Source organism: Muscardinus avellanarius, assembly GCF_963383645.1.
Source record: "Muscardinus avellanarius genome assembly, chromosome: 4".
NCBI classification, from domain to species: Eukaryota; Metazoa; Chordata; class Mammalia; order Rodentia; family Gliridae; genus Muscardinus; species Muscardinus avellanarius.
Genome location: NC_137789.1, coordinates 8911943 through 8926354, shown reverse-complemented (window position 1 = coordinate 8926354; position 14412 = coordinate 8911943).

Below are 14412 nucleotides of genomic sequence, written 5' to 3'. Positions count from 1 at the left end.
GTGCTGCTGTCTGTGAAGATCAGGAGGGGACCCAAGTTGAGGAATGTAGGCGCTCTTTAGAAACAAGAAAGGTCTAGCAGGGTCTCCCCTGTAGCCTCCAGAATGAATAAAACCTTGCTGACATCTGACTCTACCTATTTTTATCTCCAGAACTACAGGAGAAAGAATTCTGTGTTGCTAAAGTCACGAAGCCTGTGACATTGTGTTACAGCAGCAACAGGATACCTATAGGGGCATCTCGGTAAGAATGGCCAAGTCCTGAAGCCAGGGTCCTCATTCATGCACTCACCCTCCAGTGCTCTCCCACTGGTGCATACATAAACACTGAGAGTGCCCCCCCATGCATTTCCATCTGCTGATGCTGGGGAAATGATGGTGTTTGGTGATCTATGAGGCTCACAGTCTTCTAGGGAAGTGGACAGGATAATGGTGAGATGTCTATGATCACAGGCAAACAAGACAGAGACAATGAGGAGATGAATTAAAACTCAAGAAGAAAGGATCCTGGAGGGCCTGAATGCATCAGTAAGGAGTAGTCAGGTGGGAAAAGGACAAGGGTCTCTGGGAAGTGGGCCAATGAGTGGAGTGCATAGCAGCCTGGCAGGCTGTTGACCTTCGAGAAGCTCCTGACTACAAGAGCACAGCATTCTGGGTAGGTAGAAAATGGAATGCATGAGTTTAGACAAGTAGGCAGGGCCACCTTAAAGATGGTCATGTTCAAAAGATGAAAGGGATGAACTCTTCACCCATTGTCATACCCCCAAAAGCAGGGGAGCACAGTCATGTGTGGAAAATCATGTGAAATGACCCAGAAAAAAAGAAACTTGAACCAGGCATGATGGTGCACACTAGTAATCCCAGTACTTGGGAAGCTGAGACAGGGCGATCACAGGTTCATAGCCACCATCAGAAACTTAGGTCTTCCGAAACTTAGTGGGACCCTAAATTTAAAAAATTAGATCTGGGGATGTAGCATAGAGGTAGGATGACCCTGGGTTAAATTACCAATATGAAGAAGAAGAAGAAGAAGAAGAAGAAGAAGAAGAAGGAGGAGGAGGAGGAGGAGGAGGAGGAGGAGGAGGAGGAGGAGGAGGAGGAGGAGGAGGAGGAGGAGGAGGAGGAAGAGAAGGAGGAGGAGGAGGAAGAGGAGGAGAGGGGAAAGGGAGAGGGAGAGAGAGGAGGAGAGGGAGGAGGAGACTCCATTTCCAAATAAAAAATAAGTATAAGATATAGGAAAGAGGTAGAAAGCTACTTTGCTTAATACCCAGCACCACACGCACAAAAACTGATGTATATTAAGCCTTTATTTTTTCATCTAAATTGTGTTTCTTTTTATTGAAATTGTTTTTTCACTATGTCTAGAAAAAATTATAATCCAGAAAGATTTACCATCTCTTCCTTTAATCTTCTGTTACCTGGCCTACTATCACCCTCTTACTGTCACTTGCTGGCATGGGAGCCTCTAAGGGCTTTAGAAAGAGAAATGAAGTAGTAGGAGGAAATAGAAAATTCATACTTGAAGACCTGCAGTGTCTGAGTCAGATAATAATGCATAGAATGGACAGAGAGCAAGAGTCATATGACATCAAGGTCAAAAATACTGTTCAGAGCTCAGAAGCTTTATAGGGAAAGGGACACATGACAGAGGAGGGAGTAGTCTCCCAGACCTTATGAAACTCTACATGGGATGGGCCAGGTCTTCCAGCCTAAAGGTAGTATATAGAATAGCGCCCTCCCACCCACGATCCATGTCCTCCTGAAACTCCAGAACAGGATCTGATTTGAAAAGTGGGTTTTTTTTTTCAGATGCAATTAATTAAGAGGAGGTCATATTAGACCAAGGTAGACCCTAATTCCAATGAGTGGTGTGCTTACAAGAAGAGAGAGGAAACATGTGCACAAAGAGGAAGCTGTAGGAAAACAGAGGTAGAGATTGGAATAATTCAGCTAGAGTTGAGGAATATTGAGACTTCTCAGAGGCCATGTAGAACTAGAGGCCAGAAAGGACTCTGCTAGAGCCTTCAAAGCAAGGACAGACAATTGATGCCTTGATTTCAGTCTTCTAATAAGCAGAAACTGTGAAAGAATATACTTTCACTGTTCATGAATTTAAATTTGTTATGGCAGAAAACTTTACCCCAGTATCTTCTGGGAAAAGTGTAGGGAAAGTTTCCCATTCTGTGAAGACTGAGAGAAACATTGCAGAAGGTGGAGGTTCTTCCATTCCACAAATATTTACTAAGCACCTGTATGTTTCAGGCTTACAGGGATGGGTAGTGGTGGAAAGTGTGGAGACAAAGTAAAAAAAAAAAGCCATTTCCAGCACCAAGGAGTTTACGTTACTTCAATTATGGTCCCTAGACCACTTGTGATGGAGCCTCTCGGGCACCGCTGCTCAGATATGGTCCTTGGGCCTGCAGAATCAGTATTCTTTGAGGATGAGTAAGCATGCTTATTACTAAGCCCCTTTTTAGACTTACAGAGTCACATTCTTAGGGGTCGGCTTTGGGACTGTTCTACAGAAGTTCTCCTGCTAGTTCTAATGAGGACTAAGGTTTTAGAATCCCAGGCCTAGAGGTAGCTGCTGAAAAGGGTGAAGCAAATTGGCCCAAGTGGGGAGCAAATTCCAAGCTAGACACGGCTAGAACTATTCAAAGACAACTTCTCTCCACCAAAGGTTGTGGTTTGGAACAAGGACCCAAACCTGCTGAGACCACAGGTGAAGATATCAGTGTCTCTCACTAAGTGGACATATAAATGAAGAAGGAGGTTCCTGTTGGTCAGAAGCTTGAGCAGTTTGTGCCCTTCCTCTGCTGCTCTTATTTTTACCAATGGACCATCGAGCTTCAACCAGGCCTTGCAGCTGAAGCTCAAAGAGAGAGACACCTGCCAGATACTGTGGGGTAGTGGAGTTTCTAGTACTGGTATCACCATTATTGCTATTCCCCTAGGCACCTGCCATCTGTCATTTTGGGGGACACTATATGCACTTATTTCATACACATGATATTATCTTAATAATCATCACCCATGGATATAAATGTGATCGCATCCATTTTACATATAAAACATCAAGATTGATGTAGGGATTGCTTGCTCAAGAATGCACACCCAATGAATGGCTGAGCTGTAATGTGCACTCCGTCTTCTTGCCCATGGATGTCCCTCTGTGCTGTTTTGCTGCAGAACACACTGACAGAATAAAGGACGCACTGCCTTCCTCCACTAGGGAGTCAAATGGACCTGTGCTCCTTAAGTATTATTATGCCCAGAAATCCCCTGGTTAGTGTTAAAAGCAGACTGAAGTTTGGTAGGTCAAGAAAGAAGATGGAGATTTCACATTTCTGACAAACTCTCATGGGATCCAATGGGCTGCTCCTCAGACCACACTGAGTAAAAGGAATTAGATCATTTCAAGTAGACGCTTGGTATGTCTACACTTGGCAGATAAGTAGACTGATAACTCAGTTAATAATGTGACTGACATTACTGGATGTGTACTACTGGACTGATTTTCAAAAGGAAGGTGTTATCAGACCTGTAAAATCCAAAAGTCATATCCAAACAATTCAGAGGCTGACCCTCAGAACTTGCTAGTCACTTAGATGTTGTCAGCCCCTCTTTTAACCACTGCTGCCCAACTACTTTGAGTTAATACTGTTCCCTGAAGATGTTTCCCTGGCTGCTTTCTTGGCAATCATTGAGCACATTTGGACAGGGATGGAAGCTCTCCCCACCCTACCAACAGATGGGTTCCACACAATTGGAGAATTGCCCTCAGACTCTTGACCCACAGCTTTTGGTGTTGTGTCTCTGCAGCAGGGCCTGGCATATTGAACATTTTTTAGGCTTTGAAACTCAGTTTCCACTTGGTCCTCTGTTTTTATTGCTACTTACCCTCCTGCTTTCTGTACCTCCTGACACAAGTCATATTCTTCTTAGGAACCCGAATGTTACTACCAGGCTTGCTTAGAGCAGACCAGAATCTCCTGCTTCCAGTCCAGGTCTATGATACATACCTTTCTACATCAAGAAATCTTTCTGCCTTCTTGACACACTGCTATTGGAACTACCCATTCCTTGACCACACTCAAATCACACAATGTCAGAATAAGAGATGCACTTCCTTCACTTATCAGGGAATCAATCGAATCTGTGCTTCTTAAGCTGTATTATGTACTGAGTTCTTAAGCTGCATTATAGTTAGACCAGATGAGTGTTTTACACTCTATGTCTATCCATCTTGACTCCGGCCTTCCCCCCAGAAGCCTGCCATTAAAGTTACAGATGTCTTTGCAGTTGACGATATAGCCTGAAATACAATAAAAGAAGTCTCTTTTGAACTACCATACTGGATCAAATGACAAATTGCTTTAATGGTCAAAAATAGCTGCAAATTACTCTTAAGCACAGAGCAGAAGGTCATAGCAAAATTTCGAGGGAGTTAAAATTTTATTAATATTTAGTTGTCATGATAAAGTGTGTGTAAACAGTGATTTCCTTTGTTGTTTTGTGATAAGGACAGCTAGGGTCAACCTCTTCAGAAAGTTCTGGCTACATTCCTTTGGATAAAACATAAATGTTGCTGGGACAAAAAAGAAAGTCAAATTCTAGCTTCTTAACCACTACAGCCTATTTTTAATTAATTTATATCTAGTAACACAATAATAGAATGAACAAATGTTGAATGGAAAACTAAAATTTAGAGAACTTTCTAAGCTCAGGCAATACTCAATTTATTCAAGATCAAAGTCAGTCAGTTAAAGAATTCTATTGGCCTTGGCTCTGCATTTTGGCTTTGTGCCACAAGAGCATCCTAAAAACTGAGGGTGTAGGCCTGGTGTTTCAAGGACTTAGGTTCATGTCTTACCCACATAAATCACACGCTTTTAATCAAAATCATCTAACTTCTCTTAGTCTCTGTTTACTAATCATAAAAATGACAATAGCTGTATCCCCAATTTCCGTAGTGACTGTGAAGACAAAGTGAGTGTTAGTTTGCTTTCTTTTTTTCAGGATTCCAGTCTAGTCACTGAGACTTTGCTGAGCTGTATTTATGCTATCTTTTATTTATAACCAACCCACCCTTTCCCCCACTGTTAAGGTGTATATGAATTCAGAGAAAGGAGGGATGTGGTCCTAGACTTGCTGGTGGTGGCAATGACCTGAAAGGACTGAGTGCCTTAGGCTCAGCCTGTGCAAGTGTCATGTGTGGGGCATTACACACAGTATGAAACCCATGATAATTACTGTTTTCAACGTGGAAAAGTCAGAGAATTAGCTTGGGACTTTAATCCCAGAAGCATCCTTAAAAATAGAGATAGGAACATGCTTGGGAAGTAGGACATGAGGCAAGGGAGGAGCCAGCACCTGCTTCGCCCATCGCAACCTGGCTGTACATGCTTATCTTCCACTCATATTTTTTTATGGCTATTTACCTTTTAACTCAGTCCTTGCAACTCAGAACCACCTATTTATTTATATGTCCCCTCAGTCAATAAATGACCATAAAAGGCAGCATGGGAAATCACGCAGAACACAGGATCTGGCTCGAAAATGCCTCAATTCAAATCCCAGCTCTGACACTTACTACCTGTGCTATCCTGAGCAAATTAACACACTGCTTTAACATCAGCATTTCCACCGGCAGCACGGTCAAAAAATCAGTACCTGGCTTGTAGGATTGTCATGAGGAATAAATGAGAGCACCATGGTGTGCTGAACCGAGAGTGCATTGTCCCATTATAGGGATAACACAGGGACACAGGCTGAGGACAGTCCTGCGAGGCACTCAACAATTGCATAGGAATCTGATTCTTCGTGTGTCTTTATGTTAGCTGGTTATTTTCCAGTTAGCTTTTCTCCGGAGCCACATAATTTGGGTTTCTTTCTGTAGCAACAGCCACTTTCAAGCCTCAATTTTAATAGTAGGATAATGCTCAGTTTAAATCTACCCCCACAGCCTTGAAAACAAGGCATGAAATGGAAATCATGAATTTGAGTTGACTGTGGGATGGCTCCTCTCCCATCCATTCTGGACTGCCATTCTCTGGTTGATTGTGCTCATCTTACTTGAAGGGAATGACAGCCATGCCTACGCGCCAGATTACAGAGACAGAGATAGTCTGAGGAACAGATGCTTACATCTTGAATATCCAGATGGAGAAGAGACAGACACAAATCACTGTTGCTCACATCACCGAACAACAGCTCAGACATGCCCACATGTAGCTAGCTGCAAGGGAGGCGGGGAGGCTAATATCACAGCCAAGTGACCAGGGAGGCTGCAGCTATGTGCCCAGCTTCAGCTCCAGGGGGACAATGGATTTTGTGGGTGGGTCCTGCTTTCTCATAGTGATGTACCTGGTCCTCAAGGGAGCAAGTTAGGAAGACAGACCCAGCTCAGTAATATGAAAAAGCAAAGAACAGTGGCCAGGAAGCATAGGCACACCCGCGTCACCTCATTACCCTGGCCTTCAGGATAAGTCATGCTGGACTACTTTGTTTTTTTTTTACTTTGTTTTTTTTTTACTTTGTTTTTTTTTTTTTACTTACATTTAAAGTAAATACTACATACTGAAGATATGGGAGGAAAAAATTTGGAGAACATTTGCAAAGGTTTATACAAGTAACTTTTGATTAAAAAAAAAAAACATGCATAATTCGACTTAGTTGCCTTCCCTGCATAAGCATCCATATTTTTGTTTCAGTTCTTAATGATCAGCCACAGAGGATGCTATTTTTGGTTCTTTTCATTTGAGCTCCCCTGGGAAATCTTGACATTTGAGATTTTATTAGCTTCTTTTAGTTGTTGTTGTTGTTGTTTTGTATGTGGGATTGAACCCAAGGAAATTTTAACTCTGAGCCAGACCTCCAGCCCTATTTTTTATTATGAAGCAAGGATTCACTAGGTTGCTGAGGGTTTTAGTAAGTTGTTGAGGCTGGCCTCAAACCTACAATTCTCCTGTCTTAGCTTCCCAAGTACTAACTTTAAAGGCATGTGCCACCACACCCAGTCTATTAGATTTATTTCAACTGGTGCATTATAATTTTACATAATTGTGAGATAAAGATTCTGCTGTGTGTCTACCTCCTCCAGCAGCCATAAAAACTAGTGTAACCACGCTGATACCAATGAGTAACAGCCAAATAGCTTCTACCATGTGGCAGATGTATACCAACTCATGATTGTCTTAGCAATGATGTGGGACCCTCATGAAGAAAATGAGGTGAAGATAGGTTAAGCATCCTGCTCATAGTCACACAGTTACTAAGGAGAAAAGCCAGTGTTTGAACCCAGGGAATCTGCCCCTAAGCTTTGTATGCTAGAAGGGGTAGAAAAGCTCTCTAAAAGCTTTCAGGTGGTAAAATTCACATAACATAAAAAATACCATCTTACCCTTTTTTAAGTGTACAGGTCAGTAATGTTAAGTACATTCTCATTGTTGTATGACAGATCTCTGGAACTTTTTCATCTTGCAAGACTGAAACTCCATATTCGTTAAACAGTAAGTTTCTATTTCTCTTCTCCATAGCCCCTGGAAACCATCCTTTTGCTATATTTTTCTGTTAATTTGACTGCTCCACTACTTATATTAGTGAAATTATACAGTTTTAGTTCTCTTATATTTACCTTATTTCATCTAGCATGGTCTTCAGGGTCCATGCACGTTGTAGTGTGTGTCAGAATTTCCTTCCTTTTAATGCTGAATAATTCCACTGCATGTGTGACATTTTGTGTTTTTATTCATTCTTTCAGTGAACAGGTGGCTTGCTTCTTTCTTTCTGATACTGTGAATGACACCACTGATTGTGGGTGTATGCATGAAGCCCTGCACTTTGAGATCTTCTATTCAGTTAGGGCTATGGATTTCCAGGGATCAGCTCCACATTCTGGGCTGTTCTAGGTCCCTGACTTTGCCAGGGCCCTCCTCCTTCCCTTCCCACAATATTCATAGCTGTGATATCTCCACCCCTTTAGAAGCCATTCCTTAGGTCAATTTCTATTGTTAGTGTTAGGATATTCATTTGGGTTTGAACCAGTTCATATATAAGAAGGGTGGATGATCAAGTCCATAATGTGGTCTCCAGGGATGGGGGGCACTAAAGCCCTGTTTAACCCATATAAAAGCCATTTTTTGCCAGAGAATGCTTTACATAAATAACCTTTTCAGAGAATGGACTTCTTTATCACAGTGGGTACTCACTCAGGAACTGAGACCTCCTAACAGGGACATCTGACTGTAATGGCACCAAGAGTTGATGATGTTCATTGAACTCCTAAGAGAAGGTTCTAGAGGGTAGTAAAAAGAGGAGCAGAGGAGCTGCAGGGGGAAGCCACCAAGAGGAGAGTAGGAGACTGCAGACTCTAGATATGAACTCTGTTGGAACTTTGGCTGCCATTTCCTGGAGAAGCCGTGGCACCATCTAATTGTCCTCATGAGGAGTGAGCTCTTAGCGTGTCTCTGGGGCCATCCAGCTGTGTGAAAGAGAGCCAGTAAACTCAGGCATGGATGAATAAATGTGCAAACTTGGACAAGTTATTGATTAATCTCCAAGCTCAATTTCTCTTAAGTAAGTTAAACCAGAATAATAGTATATATCTTATGATATTTTGTTGATTAAAAATAAGATCTGAGTGGGCTACAAAGCATGGCTGTGACTTTGCTGTTGTTCAATAAAAGGTTTCTATCCCTGCTGCCTTTGGCTGCCTCACAGCCAGCACAGACTGTCCTTAGAATTATTCCTCCATAAGTACTGTAGTGGAAGAAAGGAAGGAAAAAATGCTTTCTCACTACTAGTCCTGCTTTCAGGGACTTTGCATCTCTGGTTTGGGAGAACCACATAACTGGATCAGGACTGAAGTTGCCTGGAATAAGCCAGACCAGGGTTTCCAGAATAAATGGAAGGTGGACATTGATGTCCAGGGCTGAGGCCATGCCTTTCATTTCAATTGTAAACACACAGTTCACACTATTAAATAACCAGAGACATTTTCTCATCATCAACATTCATATTGTAACCAGCACCTCACAAAGCACCAGTGTGATGTTTAGACAGTCCTGGAAAGGGTTCTCCAGCTGGGCTCGTTCATCTTCTTCCACCTGACTGACAGCAATGTCAAGCATCACATTTAGAACTCATCTAGAAGCTCTCTTCCACCAGGAGACACAGTGGTCCAGGATGAGATGGTGAGTGCTGGGCCTTCTGAGCTGGCTGAGATTTCCCCACATGAATTGGCAAGGTTTTCCAATGCTCTTTAGTTCCTGGATAAACTGTTGAAAGACCCAGCTGTGTACTCTGGGAAATGTTTCAGGCTGGCAGTTTGAGGACTGGGTGGAGTCCACCATCAGGAAAGATCAGCAACTTCTGATTTCCTAAAAAATCAGCTACTCAAATAAACCTGACATTTCTAAAAAAGTACAGGGCAAAACTTATTTTCTAGCCATGCCTAGCCTCTCTTTATCTGCCTTTGAAGAGAAAATAAGAGACAATTTTGTCTAGATAATGAACTGCCATCACCATTATTGCCAACATCTTCTTCATCATTTCAGTGAATTAAAATATCACAGCAATATATCTAGTCTGAGACAATAATTGAGAAGCAGCAGTTTCACAGAGAAAGGGGCCAAGACTGAAAGAGCTAGGGAGCTGGAAATATCCCAGGCAGAATCCAGAAGGGAGCAAGCCATGCTCTTCCATCTGTATCTATTTTAATATAATTTCTGCTGTTTTTCATTTGTTTTCTTGTGTCTTTTCAACCTCAGTTTCAGCTACTCAACCCGCTTTCCTTAATCTGTTTCAGTGCTGGTTCTTAACTCTGGACTCCAACCTCTTTCTGGTTGCAGGTACTTTCAACTTACCACTTTAATTCATCCATTTATTCGCGAAGACTTTAGTGTCTTCTTACCTATCAGGTAAGTTGTCTATTGTGTATAAGGCACAATAATAGGTACTGAAAAAAATACAGAAGAATAAAGACTATTCTAAGAAGAATAAGATCTATAACACGTACTCAAGAAAGCCACAGTGATGGCGCCACCAATGTGATTTGTATCCCCAGGTCATTCCCTTGTTCTTTCATTTCTTCATGTATCCAGCAAATATGATTTGAGCTTCTGTTCTGTGCTAGGAACTCAGCAATTTCTTATGGATATGAGCTGATTTTCTATCAATACTTACCTTGTCCTTAATTGCATTTGAAGAAAACAAACCCTAAAAATTTGGTCTAGATTATTATCATCATCATCATTTTCAGCATCATGAAACAAGAGTTCATAAATGATATGAGTGCAAAGTCCAAGCTTTGGTGTGCTTTGTCCTGTCCACATGAAGCAGCTCATGGAAGTCTTGGAAGAATTCCAGCAGAGGGATCATGGGAAAACTGTGGATCATGAAGGAAGATTTTTCTTCCCCTTCTATCGCCCATCTTTCTTTAAGCACCAACTAACTGTCAATTTCTGGAACCGATTTTGGTTACCCATGGCAACATCTGAAGCAAGAAATAAGAGCAGAGGAAAAGCACATGTTCACACCCTAACATTAAATTATACACAAGGCCCTCTGAGAGTGTTGATCAGGAAAATAAAATGAGCTCCTTACTAATTAAAAATGCTCTAGCACTTCATCGTTAGAGTGGGTGTGTTGATTTTGGAAGGGGTCTTTTAAAATTTCTGATTTTGTCCTAAAATTTGCAGACTGTGTTATTTGCATAAACTAAGTTATTTATAATTTTGAAAGAGGAAAAACGCATAAATTTTTAAAGTTTCATAAAATAATTCTCTGCCCTCTAGTTCTCTCACAATGAAGTCCAAACATTTTTTTTAAAATATCTGTTAATGCATGAGCTGGGTCAGGCATCTTTCCAATCTCATCCTTCCCCACTCCTATTTTTGCTTTCAGTTTATTGGAAAGCGTTTCAATTCCTGAATAATTTCTGTTTCTCTCCCTCTGCCCCCCGTGTTGCATACATTGTCCTGTTTTACTTCCTGTGATCTCTCGTTAGCCATGTTAGTTCCTACCTGTCCTTCTACCTTGACTTTGGACATCACTTTCTCTTTAGATAAGACTGCACTTCCTCCAGAGACATCATAAGTCCATGCTGCTGTGATTTCTCTACCCTAGCCATACTTGTTATAATGCTTTATTTAAATAATCTCCTCACTGGACTTGGAATTTCATGACAACAAGGCTGTCTGTGTCTATAATGCTCACAGTTGATTCCTAAGCACAGTTGATTCCTAAATCACATGTTGATTCCCAATCAACTCATTGGGAAGTTGATTCCTACTGAACAACAAGCAGTGGTTGAACTGATAATAAATTAGAATCACCAGTGAACACAATTCATATTGAGGATAATTGTATCAGTCTGTTATTGCTGCGTAACAGATTGCCCATAACGCAGTGACATGAAGTGGTAAGCTAGCATCTCCACAAACTCACTTATTGACAGGCAGCTGTGATGGCTTTGCTCCAACCTGCAGATCATAGCTCATTTGGAGAAGGAAGAGGTGCCCTATATGTTTCTTATTTATTTGGGACCAACAGGCCAACTGGGGCAAAAATTTCTCATGATAATGGCTGAACTGCAAGAAGCAATTCTAATCACACAAAGATATTTCAAGCTTTTGCTTTAAGTCTACAAGCTTTCAATTACTAAAACAAGTCACATGGGTAAGCCCAATATTAATGGGTGGGATATACAATTTGTCCTCAGGGAGTAGGTGAAGAAACTGAATATCTAACAATAATTCAATATATCATAATCATAAAGGATCAATCTCTGATCTTTCCCACATTTATTTGATAGAAAGTCTCTTTCTGTCATAGGCAATTACTGAGCAAATTTCACCCATAATGCACTACACTGGGTTGCTTGTGAAATTCATATTTAGAAAATGAGTCAGGGAGGCTGCCACCGGCAACAAAGGAGTGAGATAAAACACGTATGCAAATTAGTATCCTACAAGAAATTATATCTCTCCTTAATAAAGACTGTACATCAGAGTGGAGTAGCAAAGATTTTAGAGTCGGGCATACCTGGGTTTTCTCGGCTGCTAACTGTGAGACTGTGTTGATAGTTTGAACTCTCTGAGCTTCTTTGCCTCCTCTCCTGAGTATGGTAGCAGCACCTGCCTCGCAGGGCAGCTGCAAGATAAAGTGGCCTCCTCGAGCTATGTCAGCCACTCACAGCCATGCTCTCCCCTTACGGCCTTCTTTTTATTCTCTCCCTCATTAAATCCAAGCTATCAGGTGCATAGACCCATCATTTGCCGAAAATTGTGGGTGTCTTTAGCTTCTTTGCTCTATCTCTCTTCTGGGGACTATTTTGATATATGGTTCATTAGGATGAAATCTTCAAGGAACTAAATATGAGTTAGATCTCATTTCTTAGAGCCGATTATCTTACACATCTAATTTATATTACTTTCCCCCTAGGCATATCGCCTTACATTTAATAACTCCAAAGAGCTTCTCAAACCTCTCTGTCTAATTGGGGCTTGGTGTGCTTATCCTACCATCTCTCCAGAGGTGGTCTCACCCATCACACACTTCCAATTTTCACCTCTGCACACATGATGCTACCCTAATCCATGTCTAAGTCTAGAGATTCTCCTCTATGAGCCAAGCTGCTCATGGCTAAATGCGTGTCAGTCTGACATCTAGAATACAATGTTTAAAACACTAAACTAAGTCTCTAGTCTCCAAGCTAAATCTCTTCCAGCGTTCCTTATCGCAAGAAATAGCTTCATAATTTAACCAGCCACAAAGTTGAGAATCTCAGGTTTGCCTTTGATTTAGTCTCCTCCCTCACCATCCTGATCCATCTGGTAAGAAGTCTATTAGTCAAGATAGTGTTGCTTATGGGGTAGCATGAAGCTCGAATACAAGCCAGCTTAGAGAGAAAAAAGATGTAATCAGGTCATGTGACAATAGGTCCAGAGAAGAGCAGAGCAGGTCCTAAGCACGAAACTCTGGAACCACTGGACTTCGGTTTCCTGAGTCCTTCTGTCTCCACCCTCCCTGTGTGAGCCACATGTCCAAGCATCACTGTTTATAAAATAATACCCAGAGAATTCTTCCACAGAATTGTCCTTATTAGGTACAAGGTCACCCTCGATAGGCTGAGTATGTTGGCTCTAGGTCTGTTTCTGGACCCATTACCAGCAATAAGGACAGATTTGTTATGCTTGGTGTAGATGGCTACACTAGATACTCTTCATTCCAGTGTGTATGTGTGTGTGTGTGTGTGTGTGTGTGTGTGTGTGTGTGTGTGTGATGCTTGGTACTGAACCCCAGGAACATTCTTCCTCTGAGATATACCCCCAGCCCTTTTTAATTTTTTTGAAACAGAGTCTCACTAAGTTGCTGAGGCTGGCCTTGAACCTCTGAGCCTCCTGATTCAGCCTCCCAAGTACTATAATTAAGACATCTATTACCATGCCTGGATATTCATTCCATTATGTGGATGGTGAAATCTAATGAGTCTTAACATTTGTCACCTCCAGGAGCTTGTCCCTACCCATGTCACTGACTCAGGATTTTTACCACATCTTAGTGTTATAGTTAGATATATTTGTCCCCTAAAGAGCTTATTTATTAGTATTTGATGCCAATGAAATTGAGTCATGAGGCTTGTAATCCCCGAAGTGGATAAATCCATTGAATGAATTTACCTGGGTGGTACCTGGTAGACCGGTAGGCTAGGGTCCCTAAAGGTGTCTCTTAATAAGGGGATTATATAAAGGGTCCCTTCTCCCCTTCCCCCTCCCCCTGTTGTTAGCTCCCCCCCCCCCTCTCTCCCCCTCTCCCCCCCCCAGCTTCTGTAATGTAAAGAGCACAGCACCTCTCACCACCATGCATTGAGATCCAGGATCCCCAGTATCACATGGACTGAGCCTGAAACCCTAAGAAAATAAATCTTCTTTCCTCTAAGTTACGTGGTCAGATCTTTGTATGATGGCTGCAAGAATGCTGACAGATACATACAGAAATAATTGATTTCCATTCTACTGATTTTCATACTCTTAACTCTGTATGGCTCCCCATCTCAATCCTTTATCAGCAAAGATGGCTTTCACAGACATCCTGCCACTGACATCTTAGAAAACACATATCTTTTCATAGAATGAAGTCCAGACTACAAACTGGTCACTCAGATTCTTCTAAAGCTTGGCCTGTTTTCTTTCCCAATGTTTTGTTATTCACATTCCCACAGTTTATACGGTTCCTATATGTATTTGTATATTTCGAGCAGTGTTCTAAATCCTCCCTGTGCATGGTCTAAATTGCTCTGCACAATTATCTGTGAGACAGATACAACTGTATTGGTACTTCATAGAAAAGGAAGCTATGACCCAGAGAGGTCAAGTAAAGTGTCCAACGTCACCTGGGAAGTCCTGTGGAATC